Source organism: Aythya ferina (assembly GCF_964211825.1).
Source record: "Aythya ferina genome assembly, chromosome: 2".
Lineage (NCBI taxonomy): Eukaryota > Metazoa > Chordata > Aves > Anseriformes > Anatidae > Aythya > Aythya ferina.
In genome coordinates this window covers 113,663,524-113,683,431 of record NC_140297.1, presented here as the reverse complement: position 1 = coordinate 113,683,431, position 19,908 = coordinate 113,663,524, and the positions used below count along the sequence as shown (strand labels likewise).

Genomic DNA, 19,908 nt, shown 5'->3' with positions numbered 1-19,908 from the left:
TTTTGGGAAGTATTTTCTGGCATGGGCTGTGCCAGTGGAGATGGTGCCATGCTGTTAGGACATTAGTCAAAAAATGTAACAGGGTAAGAATAATTAATAATATATTGGCAATCTTGTCTTTAAAAACAATAACAAAACAAAAACATTTGAAATTATAAGCTATATTCACTACTTTCAAAAGTATTATTAAGTTATCAATTCCACATTTTAGATATTAATGATTCAGTTATTTGTTTCATAGCTCAATTTCCATCCATTTTAATAATAAAGAAATTCCTTATATGAATGAATTTTTGCTATTGTTACTGCATTTTTAATTGTTTTTGAAAATAACAGATTGTAATGTTTCAAAAAAGTCATGGTAATAGAAGCACTGAAAACAAGGAGTTTGGTTACTCATACAATGAAGCTTGATACATTTACAAATAAGATTATATGAAGAGGTGTCTTGGAGTTGCTGGAATTTATACTCAGGAGCTGAGGAAAGGTCTGTCAGCCTTACATTCTACAATCTGGTGAGGTAATCTATATTGTATAACAATATATGGTGAGGTAACATATATTTCCAAATACAAGACTGCCTGAAAAATGACACCTCGTTTAACATTGATTTGGGTATAGTATTTCTGTTTTTTTTTTTTTTTTGTTTGTTTGTTTGTTTGGTTTTTTTTTTTGTTTTTTTTTTTGTTTTGTTTTAATAGTACTTCCTAGAAGATTAGCCACCGAGTCCTCAAAGAGGTGTTGCTGGTGAACTTAGTCCAGTACCTGGCTTCAGTGCTTTGCTCACCACTGTAAGGTATTTGATGGGTCAGAAGGGTTCCTCAACGAACCCTTACTTTGTCAGCCACCATTGTCTTTTCTTTTAATTTTCTTTATTGTTTGGGCCATAGTCTGCTGCCAGGTGTAGCACAGGAATAGAACAAAATCCCTAATGTGTGTATTGATATTGAGGGGAAATAGTTGTGATTCAGGGACTTTGGGCCATAGTGGACTGTGGAGTTTGGTAAAACATTTTGTGGCATATGTAATGTGAAGATACACCATGCATATGTTCTCTTGACCCTTCTGGACTAAACAGCTTTTGCAAAATGGATTGAGATAGCAAGAAACTTGAATTGGATGATCAGGACTGTCCATGTCAAAACTATTTTCCTAAATTTAGGATCTGAGAAATAGCTGCTTTGATGTAATGTCTAATGTCCATATGGAATAGCCTGTTTATTTTCTATAGATTGCTCTCAGACAGTGTTTTAGCCAGCCTACATTTTGCAGTGTTGTCACTCCCAGAAGACGTTAGTAACATTTTTTATTTTATTTTATTTATTTTTTAAAATTTATAGGTACTGGTTTCAAGTGGTCTTGGATACATCATGTTCCTACACATGGAAATGTAAGAATAGTCTAAGAGTCTAATTTAAGGTTGTCACTGCATTGTAAGATCCTGTGTTTTATAAAAGAATGCTGCATAAAACTATTATTTTTGGAAGAATACAGAAAATACCCTCCATTAGATTTCATCAGATGCTTAGAATATTAAGGCATGAATTAAGCTGTACAAAGATTTTGTGATATTTGTATAAGAGTGGTTTTAATTCAAAATTTCTGAATATTCATGAAAACGTATAATATTTTATTATTTTTAATCCTTCTAATCACTCCATCTCTGCATCAAGGACCTGAAAAAAAATAAAAGGTGATGCTTTTATACTGTGTTCCTGTCAATAGTACTAAACCTACATGAACATAAAATAGTTCACAATACATACAAGTTATTATGCTTATTAAAATGCATCAGTTCTAGAAGACAACTACAGAAAAAAATCCAGCTAGCATTCAGGACTTTGATGTTTGTATGACTTACATATGTTAGTATTTTTATAATTCATGTGCAATTTCAGCTTGCTTTGCTTTCACTTACCTAGAGGTGAGGCATCTATAGCCTTCAAGGGCTATTTCACCTGTCATTGCTGTCAGAGAAGGGTTTTCCTAACATTAGAGCAAGAGTTGAGATTCCTGTGCACGTTCCTTGCTTCCTCTGCCTGAAATGTTCTGTCAAGGTTTACCGTGTTTCTAGTCTGTGTCTGTAGAGGTCACCTATGGACACACAGTGCCATCTCCATGACATAGGTGATTGGAAAAGGAAACTCACATTATTCCTTGTACTTGGATGCCCTCAACTGTAAGAGGCTGAGTGGAAGCTTCAAATTGATTTATAGTTCACAAAACAAGAGAAAACACAACAAAGCTGCATCTACAATGTATGTATTTACATCCAAATTTTACAATACTATCTGTATAGTGAAGAAATCGTAGTTATAATGCAAGCCAATCAGTATGTTAATGAGTATTTGAAGCATCTTTTTGTGTTGTATATTAACTTTTCTCATATGTAATATGCAAGGATTTTTTCCTCTTTTTTGTGATATAATTGCCTGCTTTTTAGCAGATACCAACAAACAGAAGATAGCAACAAATAAGAGAAAATAAAATTGATAGTATTGTTTTTTGTTGTTGGTGGTGGTGTTTTGTTTTTTTTTTTTCACTGTTATTCTCTAGATTTTGAATTTCATCTAACATTTCCCTATTTGACCTAAGTCTCACTTGTTGTCTTCCTGTCTGAAGACAGATGTCTTCATACCAAAAGCCCTCCCCGCTCTCTCTCCGTCCTTCCTCCCCCCCCCCCCCCCCCCTTTTTATTGCTGAGCATGACATCATGTGGTATGGAATATCCCTTTGGTCAGTTTAGGTCAGCTGCCCTGGTGGTGATGTCGCCTCCCCATGTCTTGCCCACCCCCAGCCTACTGGGTTTGGGGGTTTTGGCGAGAGTCTTGGTGTTCTGCCAGCACTGCTCATCAATGGACAAAACATTGGTGTGATACCAGGGCTGTTCCAGCTACACCTGCAGAGTTCAGCACTGCATAGGCTGCTGTGCGGAAATGTAACCTCATGTCGGCCAGGCCCAGTACACCGCTGTAGGTCCTTGCAGTAGGCAATGCTGTAGTCCACAGAGGCATGCAAACCAGCTGATCGTTGGACTCTCGTGGATCCGTCAGCTGTTGTCCTGTTGACATGTCTTACCCTAACACTCACACTCTTCTCTGTCCTATATTCCTACACCGTATTTTCTAATCCGATCAATCTTTCTCCTTTACATTTAGACTTGAGGGCAGACCCTTATTTAATTTCTCTGCATATTTTAACATGACTCATAAATGCAGAATCCATCTGTACCACATTTGAAAAGGATTTAATTGTGAAAGGAGAATGGACAATCCAGATGAAAATCTACCTGATAGGCTTTAATCTGTAATTGTTTTTTGTGCTACAATTTAAGCAATTCTAGAAAAAAAAAAGTATATAATAAAGCAGTCTATTAAATTATTTATGTAACATTACTTTTACAATCATGTAACTGCAATACGATTGTTGTAGCTAAAATTTTGCTTCACATAGCTAAATGAAAAGATAAAATTAAACCCGTGTTTCAAGAGTGGACCTTAGAAAACACTTTAGTAGCATCTCCTGGGACATTTATTTGATGAACTTTTTTTATTAATGAACTTTTATTGCCGGTTTTGCAAAGCTTAAATACTATCTGTCCTAAGTAGCATGGTGACATGCTTCCTATCACCATAGGCAAAATCTTCTTCTGGTCATTGCATGTTTACTTACTGCTGGAAAGATATTGTCACTTGGAATCCAGCAGTCATGTAAAGGTAGGATAAAAAAGCTTAGTTCTCTAAGCGAGTGTGTGAACGAAGAATGGATGACCTTCAGTCTTTATTTTGACAGAGATCAGTCTGTGAGGTTTGATACATTCAGTTTGTAATGGTTTTATGTGCCAGGAGTAAGGATCAGTATGTCATTTACAGTACTAGTAAGAGCCTTCAAATGTAAGTTTGTGATAGGAAGCTGAAATAAAGCATTGATTTTCATTGTGCAGAGATTATGCATGGCAAGTATAACCTACAGAAATTGCTGCAGAAGCTCTAGCTTGACAGAGCTAATAATGACAGAGGAAAAGCTGTGAGATAAATGTTCAGTAGAGTATTGTATATTTTTCATTTAAACAGTCTGAATGCAGTTCACTTCATATATTAATGTAAATGAATATTTTTAATAGACCAGTAAGTACTGTTGGACAAAACAAGAGTACCTTGAGGCACATGGTCTGTCTCTCTAAGAAAAGTGCAGCAAATTCCTAGCAATAACACATATAAACAATGGTTGTTTATTTTAGTTTAACTATGTTAACGGTTGGATAGCTTACAAGAAATAGTGTAGTTATTGTCTAGAGATGTTTTAGCTGTAGGTGGAGGTAACTGTGATTTTGACTCACTGGAACACAAATAAAAATAGTACTTAGTAAGGTCAGATGGGATATAAAACATGAAAAATCCATTTTTACTTAGAATCCACGTGAAGACTTTTGTCAGAAATAAAGCAACATACAAGCCCTAGTAGAGACCAAAACACGACGACCATTGCCTTCCATTCTACATTAAAATCTAGATAGGGAAATAATTGAACAATTACAGTCTATAGGAAAGATGAGCATATGCTCAAATAAGATTTCTCAGCTTCACTTACCGTATATTTCATGTAAGTAGAATGTTATACTTTTCTTCACAAAGGGGGTCTTACCAGTTCAGAACTAGTTCAAAAGTTGTTTTATTTACTAGACATAGAAGTAACTGAGCTATATCAAACCCAAAATGAGTATATAATAATTAATATAGACTAATCAGCCAACTAGTGATGTGATGCACCGTGCTAAATAAGGATACCGAGCCCTTCTTCTTCTCCATTGCCTCTTCTTTGTAGTATAGCATACACATATAATTCTGTAATAGATGATACCTGAAGCCCATATTAAAGTATTTAGAGACAGCAATCTAATTTCCCATTGTCCTTACAGAATGTGGCAGCGGCTCATTTTATTTGATTATCTATTTTATGTGACTTTATGGTAACAGAATTAGTATTCTCATGTATCTGTCATTAAAAAGAGGTAAAAGACCCTTAGCCAACTGCTAGCACGTTCCTCTGTTAGTACAGCGGTAATCAAGTGATGGCAAATACAAGCAACCCATGCCTTCAGAATACCATAATTTTCATTAAGCTACAGGTTATTCCTAATTGATGGCTCCTTTCTTTCTTTCTTTCTTTCTTTCTTTATTTATTTATTTATAGGATGTTTAAAATTAGGTTCTTCTTTTGATTTCAGTAAATTTTACTTGTTTCAAATCAGGTGTGAGTAAAAGGGAGAAATAAGTACAACAGTGTTGAAATCAAGTTTACAGAAGTACTAATGTAAAGTGTTTTAAAATGTTGTGTGTATTGGCTTAAATAATTTACTATCATAGTTACACGTATATTAATTGTTATATATTGCTATATAAAATTGCTTTAAAAGATTGTAATTATAATAAGTTCAAATGTAAAGATATCTTTGCTAAAAGGTCACAGCACTACTTTCAGTTCCCAAACACAGAAGAGATTGTTAAATTTCCAGCTTATACTTCAGGTTTTATAACCCAGTGATTTTTATGATGAGTGTAACATATTATATCCCAAGGTGCTTAAGTGACCATTGCTATATTCTTCAGACGATGCTGGACTACAAGCCATATATATAAGCGAACAGCTGTTTAATGGTTAGCATGCTTCCAAAAATGCTTTGGTTTATGCAATTAACACTTTCTCAAGCAATATTTAGGGACAATTAAGGCACTAGCATAGATCAACTGCTCTTCCTGATAGCCAGTATCGATTTCTGTTCTGAAACTGAAGAGATTTTAACATTTTCCATGTAAGCTGTACTACGTCCTCTCAGTGCCACAGAACAGGCTTTGGCGCATCATATTTATCAGAACTTGTGTAAACACAAAGTCCTAAACCAAAATGCTTCCAGAATTACTTCTGCGGTCTTAGGAGGCATTGAAAATAATGGTGAATATAGAATTTCACTATACAACTCCTTGTCCAGATTTACCTGCTAAATTAGAAGCTGGTTAGAAGTAATAAATTTCGAATTATAATTACCAAAACTATATATATATTTTTTTCTGACATAATCATAAAGCAAAGTCTTACCAGGAAGTAACTACATCTGGTTTCAAAAACTTTGGTAGTTTAATTGGTGGAAATCCGCAGCAGAAAAGTTACAACGGGATTCATTTATTTATATTTTTTAAGAATTGTCATTGTTTTGGTAAGCACTTCAACTTTACAGGTTGCTCACATGACCTTCCATTGTACATTCCAGTTGAAATGAATATTAAAGTTAGTCGGAGGAAAGAAAAATATATAAAGTAGTGAAGCTCTTAAAGTGAGAAGATTAAATGAAACAAGACTGCCTGAGTATGTTGCTTTGTTGCTTTTCTTTTTATCTGCTCAGAAAACTTTTAAATCATTTTAAATGAAATTTTGATCTTTGATCATCATTGGGGAAAAAATGCTATTTGAGAAGAAGCTCTGCATTATAAAGCTTTAAAAACAAATCCTAATATTTGAATTTATTTATATCTGTTTGAATTTGGACTGTTCATTAACACTTTCTACTCAATAAAGCTATGTTATAAGGTTCTTTCTTTGGCTCACTGAAATTTTCTATAAATTGCTGTAAATTGCTTAAATAATAGAATGACCTGAGCTCTGAAACTATAATACTTCTCCCAACAGTATCTTTAGGGGAGAGAGCCTGATGATAATATTTCATAATTCCATCCATTCTTTTGGAATAAACTAGTATTCATATAAAATAAGTAGTAAACTTACATTAGAGATAGAAATCTCACTAATTAGAGTTCACCACAATTCACAGAGTAGGATTCTGCAGATTTGAAATTTAGCACAGTGACAAAATTTTCATTGACCCGATGCATGTGATAGCTGACATTGTCAGATGAGATGAAATATGAGTTACTGTCACTAGATGTTCTTCTCCTTCCTTCATTTTGCTTAATCCAATTTTACCCTTAATTTAGGATTTAATCTGACATCTCTGATCAAACCCACACAGTAAATTATTAGAAAGAAGAAGGATTTTTTTCCCCCCATAAACTCAGATTAAATAATGTGTATTAATCACAAACTATCTGGTTAAGTATAGGGACAGAGATACATAGAATAAGGAGTATGTGGAACTGAGTTAATACTTTGTGGAAGAAAGATCTTAAATATATGTTTATGTTGAATTAGATTGAACTTAAGCTCCAAATAGTGATTAAAGTTGTTTAATGAATTAATGATTTATTGTGAAGGTGAGTGAGTTAATCATGTAAAGATTCATCTTTATTCTAACTATCAAAGTGAAGGAAAAAAAATCTTTCATGACAATTGCCAGGAGATATTTTATTTTACTTTACTTTACTTTACTTTACTTTACTTTACTTTACTTTACTTTACTTTACTTTACTTTACTTTACTTTACTTTATTTTACTTTATTTTTTATTTTTTTTTAGTGAAATGTTTTGAAACTATCCATAAGCTCTGTTAAATTTCTCACTTTTGTGAAATCCTCTAAACTTGATTAAAAAAAAAAAAACCACACACACACAAAAAAACAAACAAACAAAAAACACCTGAAAATTCAAAAATAATGGCAGCTCAGGGACAAGCATTGTCTAAATCTACACAGTATACTTACTGTGTCTAAGTTGAAACTAAGGTATACACAGTTACACTACTGAAGCCTGCCTGACTTAAAAAATCATAACCGAGTAAACTAGACTTCACAGAAAGAAATGACCTGGTCTTTAAGTTAAGCAGAGTAAATTATATCACTACCAAGAGACTAAGCTGCAGTAACACTCTTGAATATTACATTTCTCCTTTTCTTCTTTTCCATAATAATGCTGCAGTAGAATTTTTTTTTTTTTTAAATCATTGTTCTTCTCCGATCACACAAACCAAGCATGAAAATTATGCATAGATTTAAGTAGTGATATTACAAAAGGGATATTCCTTCATTTTTATTTTTATCTTCAACCCTAGATCTGCAAGATCTTAGTTCCATCCAGTTTCATTCAGGGAAAAAAAAATAAAAAAAAAATCTAATATCAGAAAAGAAAGAAGGTTTCCTATATGAAAATGAGAAAATAATTTCTGCTACTCAAGTTAAAATGATATTTCTTAAGGGAAATGAGCTACCCAAAGGAGCTGACCAAAGTGTAGTTTTGATAACCTCAAGAGTAACATTTATATAACATTAATATAGATGTCTTTAACAACTTGTCAGACCTTCCAAGTCTATCTATTGATATCTATGAATAGTTAATACAGAAGGATGACATAAATGACCATACAGTGTGATCAATATTTTTTCTTTGTCACTCTAAAAATGTACTAGCAGAGGAGAGAAGCAACTCTAGATTTTTTTTGTTTTCTGTTTGTTTTTTCTTCACTCATCATCTTCAAGATTAAGCCTTAAAAATATCCTTTTTATAATCCAAGACTGGAAAATCAAATTAGGAGTACTGCAAGAAATACAAACATAATGCAAATCTGATATTTTTGTAACCATGCAGTCTAAATAGGCATAGAGAAAGAAATAAGCCAGCAGTATAAACAAGGAAAGCACTATCTTCTAGCTTTGTTTATTATGATCTGATTTAGAAGCCTAATTTCTAACTGCATTTTTAACTTTAAAAATATTTAATTTAAACATCCTCCTATAATGATAACAGAATCTTAATATGATTATCACCTTCAACACAGTAGGAATCTCAGGGCCTGAAATGTAACATAAAAAGTTTAGCCATTGAAAGCATCTGTTCCCACAGAAGAAGCATTTCTGGTACACTTAAAGTGAATTGCCTTCTGAACAATTCACAGCATGAAAACTCAGATGCAAAGGGCCACTGTTGCAGGGCTTAGCCATTATTATAATGTTTTATTATCCACCATGCATCAGATGTGGTGAGAAAAGACAAGATTTTACAAACACAAATGTGCTTAAAATTAAGTGTTCAGGTAATTCTATTGAACTTCATAAAGCTATCATGTTATTAAAGCTAAAGTTGTGAGCATTGGAAGTGGAGAACACACTCTTAGAGAAGAGCAAATAGAGCAAATATGATAAAGTAACTTTCTGAAAAACATTGGATTTTAGCTGTGAATTTTTTTTTGCATTTCTGATCACACAAGACAAATGACTGATCCACAGTGTTTCCTTATAGTAAATTGCTCAAGAAAACTGATGGGATACTCTAAATCAAGATGCAGCAAATGGTTTACCCTTTTTGTCTGCCATTTATAAACATTTGGTTTGCTTTACTACAAGAATCATAAATCCTAGTCCAGGACACAAAAGGAATTGATGAAATGAAAACTCTTGTGTTGTGGAATCTTGCTATCCCCTGCCTTGTGTCCGCTCTGCTTACTGCGGCAGTCAGGCAAGGTCCTACCTGGCAGATGATACCATTAATGAGCAGCTGGAACTGTAGGTGAGCATTAAATATCAAAGAAGTTTAGAAATTCAAGTGGTCAGCCACAATGCCTCTTCGACATTGTCACAATGAATGGAAAAGGCATTATTGTAGGATTTTTAAGAGCAAGAGGAATTAGAATTTACGTATAATTTTCTTTCTTTTGAGAAAATTAAACAATAAGTAGAAACATTTAAGTGATTACAACTGTTGTGCAATCTCATCTACACAAAAGTACCTTCATGGCAAACTGAAGCCTGTTTTTAAAATGCAATAGTGTGGGTACATCTTGCTTGTGCAGATTTTTCAAAGTTTATTTCCCTGAGCAAAATTCTCAGTTTAAAAATCCCAGTATTAGTTATTGGTTAGTATAAATGCCACAGCATAAAGACCTAAATGAAACATAGAAATTGTATTTCTGTAGAACAGAGGAAAAGAAGAATGAAGCTTGACTCTTAGTGTTTCATGTAGGATAGTCATGGCTTGGAATGTTATGGCTGCTTTTGTAACTGTTCTTACCTGATCACACTGCTCTGAATTCTTTGCTTAATATGTGCAATTTGCTCTAAGGACTCATTCACTTGATTATCTAAAGACTACTTAGCTTTTCTTTTACATCACTTTAAAATTTTGTGTCCTTCCATCTGCCCTAAACCCACACAACATTTTTGTTTGTTTGTTTGGTTTTTGTCCATGTCCTAGTACTGCAGGCACAGCCACATGAGAGGGTAAGAGAACTATACAGTCCTGGGGTAGGTGTGCCACTTGGGAGTCTCCAAAGTCATCAGCAGCTCTTCACAAAAAAGCATCATAAATCACAAATAGGATATAAAGTCTTGATTCAGAAGTGGGCACAGAACCTGCTGGTGTTCTTGTTGCAGCTTATTAGCCTTCAGTGTTTCTTGTCCAGATTCTGTACTTTTTTTTGTGTGGGATTGTGGGAAGGATGGACTTGAGTACTTTTACTGGAATCATGTACTTGACAGTTCTCCTCTTTTTCACTCATCAACTGTGATCAGAATCAATACATGCAAGATGCTGTTTATACTGTAGTCAGAGTTTCTTCTGCTAAGCTTTCCGCTATTTTGAAATTGTAATCCCTCTGGACATCCTGTGAAGCATGAGTTTAACTCATCTGCTGGAGAGTTGTCTCTTGATTTTACAGTTTATACTGGACAGTTACATTTTTTGAAGTTGAGTGAGAATACACATGCCACATTGGCTCCTCTTATTCTTAGTATGAGATTCATTTAGCATCAAGTCATGTCTTTCAGAGGAAAAAAGGAAACAACAGCAATGTTATTCTACAGTATGGAAGGTTCTTGGAATGTGGACTGCCTTGTGAGGTGGTTGTGAGGTGGGTTTTTGATACCTTGTCTGTCACAAACTTTTGATGATTTGGGACAAAATTACCTTGGTTTTACAGTAAAACGATATCCTATAGGAATTCTGAGGCTAAACCTTAGGACATAAGGAAAAACTTTTTTTTTTTTTTTTTTTTTTTTTTTTTTTTTTTCCAGTTTAGATAATGAGAATGATCAGAAACTGATCTCAGAAATGTAAAGGTTGGTTGTCAAATGCTATACTCAGTTGATCTTCCTAAGTTGAAAGGATTTGAAGAGCCTATTTACTCCACTGATATTATTACATTAGTAACTCAGCTTCATCATTTCAGTAATGCAAATATATAGAATAATATATAAAAAGTAAATACCTGAAAACTGAAATAACAAGAATTGGAAGTTATTACAAATGAAAGTTGTGTAAACAAAAAATTCTGTTTTCTGAAATAGCAGCATGTGCATGAGTTTGATTGTACTAACTAGAAATTTTTACATTTTTTTTTTAATTATTATTAAACATTTTAATAAATAAACCATGTATTTATTATATAAGGAATACACCATATATATATTCATTTCTTGATAGTTAAGATGGGCTATTCTGACTTTATTAAATAAAGTTTGAAACAGTTCTGTAACTTATCAAATCTATTGTTGCCAGGTATAAACATTTAAGGTGACAGGAGTCTCTGAAATACATCTGGAAACTTTTCTCTTGAATTCTGGATCTACAGAATTCAATCTAGCAAGAATTCAGAATTGTGTTTTACAATTAGAATAAAATAAATATACACAAATACCTTATTTAATTATGCTTTCCCCACTCTATATGGTGCTCAATTGTTTTCAAGAGTGTTTTAATTAGGATTTACAGGAAATATAAGGTGTACCCCCTACAAGTACCTCCAAGAGGTATTTTTGTTCCTTCGCTGTATTTCTTTTTTGTCCTAGTTAACAACTGACACCACTGGTGAAGGAAATAAAGTTAAACTTTCTTCCTCCCTGTTCTTGCAAAATGCCAGTTTATAAGAATATGTATGCTAAGGTTTTCCTCATCATTGTCTCCTTTGAAGTGCTCATGCGTATTTGCTAAAAGAAATATGTAAAGTATATCTCTCAGAACTCCTGTTGGGTACCTGGTCTTCAAAATCACTACTTTCAATATGTCTTGTAAAAGACCACTCATTCTTAGTGAAGCATGAAACACTAATTATGTGGAGGAAGCAGAGAATGAATAATGATAGAAACAAAATTTAGGACGAACATTGCTTTGTGAAGATGAAGGTGGAAATGTGTTTAATTCAAACCCAAAATAAATAAATAAGGGAAGGCAACTTGTGACCAAACATCAAATCCAGCCAGTGCAAGTAGAAGCTTTTATGCTATTCAAAACTTTTTTTTTTTTTTTTTTTTTTTAATATATATATATTATTTATTCATATCACAGGTATTGATATAAATATGTTAAAATATATAGATATTCATATCTCTATATTTTGTGATAAGAAGCATTTTTTATAGGTTTAGGTTTTTACAGGTTTAGTACATTTTATATGTTAGATACTGTCATAATCTAGATGGCACATTTTAGTTATGCCTTTAATTTCTCTTTAATTGCAGTTAAAGTTGACAAAATGGAGTTAGAACTTCTATGCAGCTTTTAAGTTAAATTAGATTAATAATCTGAAAAATATTTTTGTCTTTGTTCAATCATACCTCAAACTGTGGGACAAATGCTGTAAAAAATTAAAAATTGAAAATTGTATAAATTAGGTCAGAACACAGTAAAATGCGGTGGACAAAATTCTTTGATTTTCTTCAGTTAAAAAAATAAGTCATATTAGATGGTTGAGAAAATCTAAATCATAAATGCCGGAGATCTGTTCAAGAATGTTCTCCAAAATGCTTGTTTTTGGCATAAGCTATTGTTTCATATCCTTAAATTGATTTTGCTTTTCTGCTTTGTTTGTATGCTGTGCTTATTTGCCTTGATACTTTATTCTCCCTGTTCTCTGTTTGCTTTTCATTCTTCTCTGTGAAGCAAACAGCATGGAATATAGAAAACAAACTGGAGAAAAAATGAATACTCTGTGTATTTGTATTGAATTATTGAAAAGCATGAAATTGTGTTGCTATTCATTTGCTTGGTGAGAACTGAACAGAGAAGACTTGCGTGATCTCCTATTTCTGATGAGCCCCAGGCTCAGACTGTGCACCAGTGTTGCAGATTATAGACAACAGGAAATCATTCACAATTTTTGTACACAGACATTTCTCCTTTTACTTTATTGTAGTACTTTTAACTTCTATGTCTTTTGGGTTCATATTACGGCAACACTTTCCCTCAGGGGCATGAATGCCTATGTGGCTGATAAGGTTGTATTAAAGGATGTAATCTTTACTGGTGACTGTTTAGTTCAAAAACAGGGTATAGCTTTCATTAGGGTACTGAACATGTCATATTTGTAGGACCCTTAGGATCCCTTGAAAATGAGAAAGCCAAAATTTACCTTGTCAGGACAGGAAATGTCATGCTGTAACTGCCATTGCTGAGTATGAAATATTCCTGAGGCATTCTGGAGACCCTTTCAGGACTCCACTGTCAAGAAAAAAAAAAAATTAAAAAAAAATCAATAAATGCAGGATCTCCAAGTAATTGAGGGTTATGAGAAATGACTGCTATGACTATTCCACCACTGGGTTAGGAGCTAAGAACTTGTTTTCAATTTATTTTACTAATTCAGATAAGAATAAGAATAATAGTCCCCAAACCAAACTGAAGCAAAAAGGTGAATTTCTATTATTCTGCTCCCAATATATTTCACCTATGTAAATAAGTTTTTATGTAAGTATTCACAGAATGTATGAATGTGAAATATGATCTTAGATTTACAAATGCATAGAGGTATATATAAATGTAGATCTAAAGAACAGTAAAGAACATAAACACACAGAAAGAACAATGTGCTGTATAGTTGTTAAATAATTAACACCTATTTCTATATGAAGAATTTGCATTTAGTTCTGTTGTATGCTGTGCAATATTACAATATTGATTACTTTCTAGAAGCCTTAAATGGCATTGATCTCAATCACACCCAAAAGGTGTTTGCAAAGAGGATTCATTTCCTCATAAATCAGATAGCTAAACTAGGTAGAATGAATCACCCTTAGAGATGTTGATGCTTTTCTGTCAACTAAATGGGAAGGTAAGGCTAGATGTCTACCTTTTAGGTGGTTGAATCATGGTCAATAAATTGTACCATAAAGGTCCTGTATCAGTTTTCTTGGTATCCTGCTTCTGTCTTATGATTGTAATCTAATTGTACATTTAGACTAATTGTACAATAGACTAATTGTACATTTGTGTGATTTGATCACTGAATTGTAAAAATACATCTCCTTCTTCCAAGGAGGAGGCATGACTTGTTTGTTAGGCTCAAGGGACATCACTGTCACAGAAGTGACAGAAATCTTCAGAAGGGAACCTGCTGGTAAAATGAGACAGCTGAGGTGGCAATTGAGTGCATTCTTCTGACTGAAGGGAAATACTGGAAGTTCATGGGAATGACAGACTACTACTACCAGTAATAAATTGTTCTGAAAGTGCAGAAGAGGCATATTCTCACCTCTCTATGTTCTAGAAAGATTGTCATAAAAGAAATTCCTTAGAAGTATGAACATTTCTCCATCCCTTGATTTTGTTAGTGTTTTATTTAAATATGATATTCTAGAGTAGAGAAGGCAAGCAGTAGAAAAGTATTTTTTGTTGTCCGAGAAATAAACTTTGGTCTCTTTAAAAGGTCTGCATTTTTCTTTTTCAGATTGTCATAGAGAATCATTCTCTATGATACATTCTTCTTATATACCCATGTATGAGTGACAGGCAGAATTTGATATGTCATTTGAAATATTTACTTATTTTTGAATGAGTAATGACTTTTTTTTTTTCCTTTTTAGAAATCATTCACTAGTTAATTTAATTACTTGATGTGGATGAAAGGTGTGTATAATACAGGCAAATTATTTAGTAATGTAAATATTGCATATTCCTTGAAAAGAATCTAAAAACCTCAGCTTATAATTTAGCAGAGTTTAATTAACTTCTTTGAGAATAAAAATTGCTCCCTTAAGTCTTAGCTTAGCTAAGCAAGTATTTTAACATTGCCATTGACTATAGTTATTCTAATATTCTGAAAATGCGGAGTGCAGTTGATTTATCTTGCAGTAGTCTTGTTAATCTGCAGGAAGTCATCTAGTGTCCTCCTGCCACTGATATAGGATTATGATGGAAATCTACTCTTCTTGCTGTAAATCCAATAACAAAAACACATATTGTTTGTATTTATGCCTTCTGAGAACCATCAATATTGTACTACCTATCAAGTAATGCATATGGTTGTGTTTTCATCTGAGTTATTAATTCATCCCAAACTACATGTTTTTCCTTTCAGCTTTAATGGTCTGGTTATCTATATTTTACAGCCGTGGTCAAGATAATTACTTCGAGTCCCTGCCACAAAGAGAAACAGTCCTGTGCACTGAGGTGACCGTGCTGGTACTCATGCATAAAAAGAGTAAAGAGAGGGCGTAGACTCTTCTGACATATTTGCTGACAATATGACATTTAAAGACATTTCAATGTACTGCTGTTATAAGGAGAGGTGTTCCCAATCTTTCTTACTAGTATATACCTATTCAGAGATGAAAGCATTCAGTCCCCAATTTCCTTTGCCTTTAAGTTCTGTACAGGAAATCACAGCACCTTTTCTTGAGCAGATCTATCCACTACTTTAAACTGTTTAAATGTGATACAGTTAAAACAAGAATTGTAGTGCAGAGTGAATGAAAGAGAACAGCAAAACACTGAAGGCTCTCTAATGCCATACATTAAAGTTGGTATTTCCATAGTGCAGACAGCTCTTCTAGTCTCTCCTGCAGCTGATGGAGAGAGAGAGCATCCTCTAGGGCAGTGAAGGTTTGGATGGGCTTGACTGTTTTGCAGCAGTTCCTGTCTTTCTAAATAGAACAGAAGGTAATGTTCTTGTTATCCTGTAAGGCTGTGGACCCACTAGCTTTTACTTGTGCATCCCTTACAGTAAGAATTCACAGTAAACCCAGTTTTAGTGGCTTTCTACTGAGTCCGTCTTCAAAATGTGCTGTTTCTTTCCCATAACTAATGCGACTGGGCTTTTAGGTACAGATAGCATTAATCATAATTATCATAAGAGATGTCAGTGTCATAAGTTAGTGATAATAACTAAGTAATGAGTAGTGTGTTAGTTATGGGCATCTCACTATGTAAGGAAATCTGAAATCGCACAGAAAATAATGTACTACGCTCAAAGAGGGGTGCACAGAATTGTCATCATTGTTAATCTATAATTACTATAGATACGTATTAACTTGGTTTTATTATTGCTTGCAGTAATTACTATGAAGATATCAATGCTGACCTCAGAAAACCATAAAAAGTAGTTTAAAATAAGCCTTTAAGATAATGCAAAATATTTTTCCTCTTTTACTGAATAAACATTTTACTGAATGAGGGAATTCCTTGTCTCTGGAGTAAACCAGGTGTTCTTAGTTTCTGTACATAGAGAAAAAATCATTAATTGTGTGACCAGTCTGTGACAGAAGCACTAGACCAGATTTATCCTGGAGGAAAATGCAACATATGGGAAGACAGAAGAAAATGTGTGTTGTGGGAGGTTCTTTTTATGAAACATAGAATCACAGTGAACACTGCCCAGAAAATCAGAAAATTGGAATTGGTTCAAGCACAAATAGATTAATAGACACACTTCAGTTAGCAAGAGAGATGACAGATAAATTACCACATAGTTGTTACAATAAAGGATGCAGTACCCAAATCTCATCTTGTACATGGTAACTGGCATAAAGTTGTTTGAAAAATTGCTTCATAAAATTAAATTGAGTTGTAGAGGTCTTGTATCTGGTTTAAATTAATTTTGACTGCTACATGGATCCAAGCAGAAAGTCAGTTTGTGCTTCCTTTCCTTTTTCTGCTTAAACTTGAGAAGTTATGCCTGTTGCTATGGTGTCTTCCTCTAATTGTAGAATTATTCCCTAGCTATTACTCTGATATCCCACATATCCTATAGCTAGCTAGCTTCTAATTTCTGTTTTAAATAGATTTAAATTAGTACCAGGATTTAAAATTCTGAAATGATTAACTAGCAATCTGAATTTTATCTTCTGACAAGCACAAGATAAAATCTTGTTTCTCTTGAGTTGGTAGTAAACTCCCACTAAACAGGATGAATGGACAAGTGCAGGTAAAGTTGTCTTGTGCTCTCATAGCCTTAGGTACAGGATATAAAATAAAAGAATCCTGTAACAGGATGCTGTTACTTTTCTGAATCATGCAAAATCACAGAAGCATTATTTTACTTATTATTTTGTATTTATTAATTAAAAAATAATAAAATAAAATAAAATAAAATAAAATAAAATAAAATAAAATAAAATAAAATAAAATAAAATCTTAGATCAAAGTATTAGATCTTCCTGAGTTGGTAGCACAGGATTTACATAGAGGTAATGCAAATGAATAGTCAAATACAAAGTAGAAGTAGAGATAAGAGAAGAAATACCATTTCAATTTAAACACAAGTAGTAAGTGGAATTAAAGGAACAACAGCAACTTTAGGGAAGAAGCTAAAGTCTAATAATACAAGGTTTCCTGGGAGTAGGACTTAATAAAGTTTAATAATTCTAGAAATGAAGGAAAAAAGTAAAAAACAAACATTTCAGAGCAACTCCATTAATAGTTAGTGTAGTATAAATTGAAGAAGAGTAGGAGCAATAGTAAGTACTTTGACTTCAGCTTTTAAATAACTGAATTTTGTGACTGTAAAAAAAATAATGCAGAATTCAGGGATTTCAATGTCTAGACTTTGTAATGATGCAATTTAACACAGAGATTACTGGCACTGTAGAAAAATTTAAGAAACAGTTTAAAATGTCCTTCTAAAAATAGTGCTTGCTGACAGCAACTGTTTTGGGACCACTGTTACTTACCAAAATGGGTGCTTAAATATTTTGAGTTTGAGTCAGGGCTGAGGAGATTTTTGAGTCAGAACACAAGTATGGCTGAACGTCTCTTGTCCTAAAACATTTGGATGAAGCAAAATTAATTCTGATCAAATCAGATTCAGTGTTCAGGCCTAACATGAAATGACTTATATACGTATATGGAAAATGTATATGGAATCACACATATGGAAAGTCATGTCATTTAATGAAGCCCAGATATAATTCGCAAAAGAATATTAGAAATCAAACTGGGAAATGCAAAGTGATACTACTAAGTGAAAACTTTTGTTATGTATGAGAAACTTGTTCTGTTGTAAGTCAAATGCAGTGAGATGACTACAGTGATAGAAGACACCATTTTCTCTATCCACCTCTGGCTATGTTTATTTTCAGAAATCTTAAGTGAAACTCTTGTGAGTAACTTTTTTTCTCCCTGTCCTACATGCTATTAAAACCAAGGAACTGTAGGGTTCAAAACTACTGTATGGTGTTTATAATTGCAAGCTGGGAAAATGTTATTCTTTACTCAGATTATGCATTGCATATTACTTGGTTTTACTGTATGCTGCCTGCTTGAAGTCAAACTGCTAAGCTGGGAATTGGCATGTGCAAGAACCTGAAGAAGGCTAAGGTTTAAGAAAGTATTATTATTTGTGTGTATGTTTTTTCAAGGTAATTTTTAAAACGGTCATAATTTGATAATATTAATTCCATATCTAAACACTATTAGAATAGGCATGTTTTATATGCAGTGGTTCAAGGTTAGGATGCTCAGAGTGCTGAAAAGCTGTTTCTGGCAGAGTGGAGAAGCTTCAAAAATGGCACTGGACCTTTCAGTACATTGTCCACAACAATTATGTCTTACAACTTCTTTGTAAGAGAAACCCATTTTGCTTAGTGTAGCATGCACTGTGTTCCAGGTGCACGCTGGTGCAGCAGTATCTGTGCTGAAGTCTGTGCTGCCATACATTTGCCATCAGCATTATACGTACTGCAGGACAGGTCAGATTGCTTAGATCAGTTGGTAATCCCTGCAGAAAAACCTAAGAGGCTGAATTAGCTTTGGGATCTGATCATGAAAAGTACAGGCAAGTGCCTAGGAAGAGGTCTGGTAAAGTCAGAAGAGCATCTTGCAAGACACTACTCATCTATCAGTATTGACCCTATACATTACACATAGAACAACTATCAGCTCCTATTCCAGAGTGAGTCAGTAAACTGGTGAGAACTTGCAATACTTGTCTCTGTACTGACATTTCAAGTAATACATCCAGGCAAGAAAAAGCTTTATGCCATTTCCATGTGGAACCTGATATTTATAGTTAAGATTAGGAACCGAGCTGGTGTTCCTCCTTTAAGGTAATACCTGCAATAGCATAAAGAAATGCTAAGTTTTTGATTGTACAGTTTTGTACTGTGACCTTCACTATTTAATGCTTCTTCTTGTTGCATACAGTAATGCTGGTGGGAAGGTGTTTGGCCCTTTTTTTGACTGCCACCAACTCAATAAATAGTTTTTTGGCTGCCATCTCTCTATATTGTTCCTTTGACCCAAAGTTTTGGCTGAAAACTTTGATTGGATTAATTGTAGATACTGAGTCATTGAGTTAGTATTCTCTAAAAGTCTAAATGTTTTTTTTGTGCGTGTGTTTTTTTTATTTCCACCTTGCACTTTATCTCACTTTCTCTCAGTGTTGACATTTAAGCATGTAATTGTTTTCCTTATTTTTGATAGATAAGAAGAGAAGGCTTGTATGCACACAGAAAGCAATTTTGTGAAATGTTTAACTGTTTCAGAAAAAGAAAGCAATAATATATTTTCTCAACATAATTTTACAAGTATATTTGATATAAAATATATAAAATATACAAAATATACAAGTATATTTGATATAAAATATACAAAATTTGCTATATCTTGAACTATCTGTAGTTAATTGCTTACCAACAATAGTAGTTGTCCTCAAAAGTTTTATTAAGGTGATTTTCAGATTTTTTAGCCATATTTCATTATATTTTGACAGACAACACAAGTGTTGCTTTAAAAGTAAGAAAGGAGAAATTAATTTTATAA

The 19,908-nt window shown here is 33.4% G+C and overlaps 1 protein-coding gene across 4 annotated transcripts in view; it reads left to right on the top strand.

Moving 5' to 3' along the window:
• Positions 1 to 19,908, top strand: part of SNTG1 (syntrophin gamma 1) — a 351,164-nt gene that overhangs the window by 85,439 nt on the left and 245,817 nt on the right. The window lies entirely within an intron of this gene.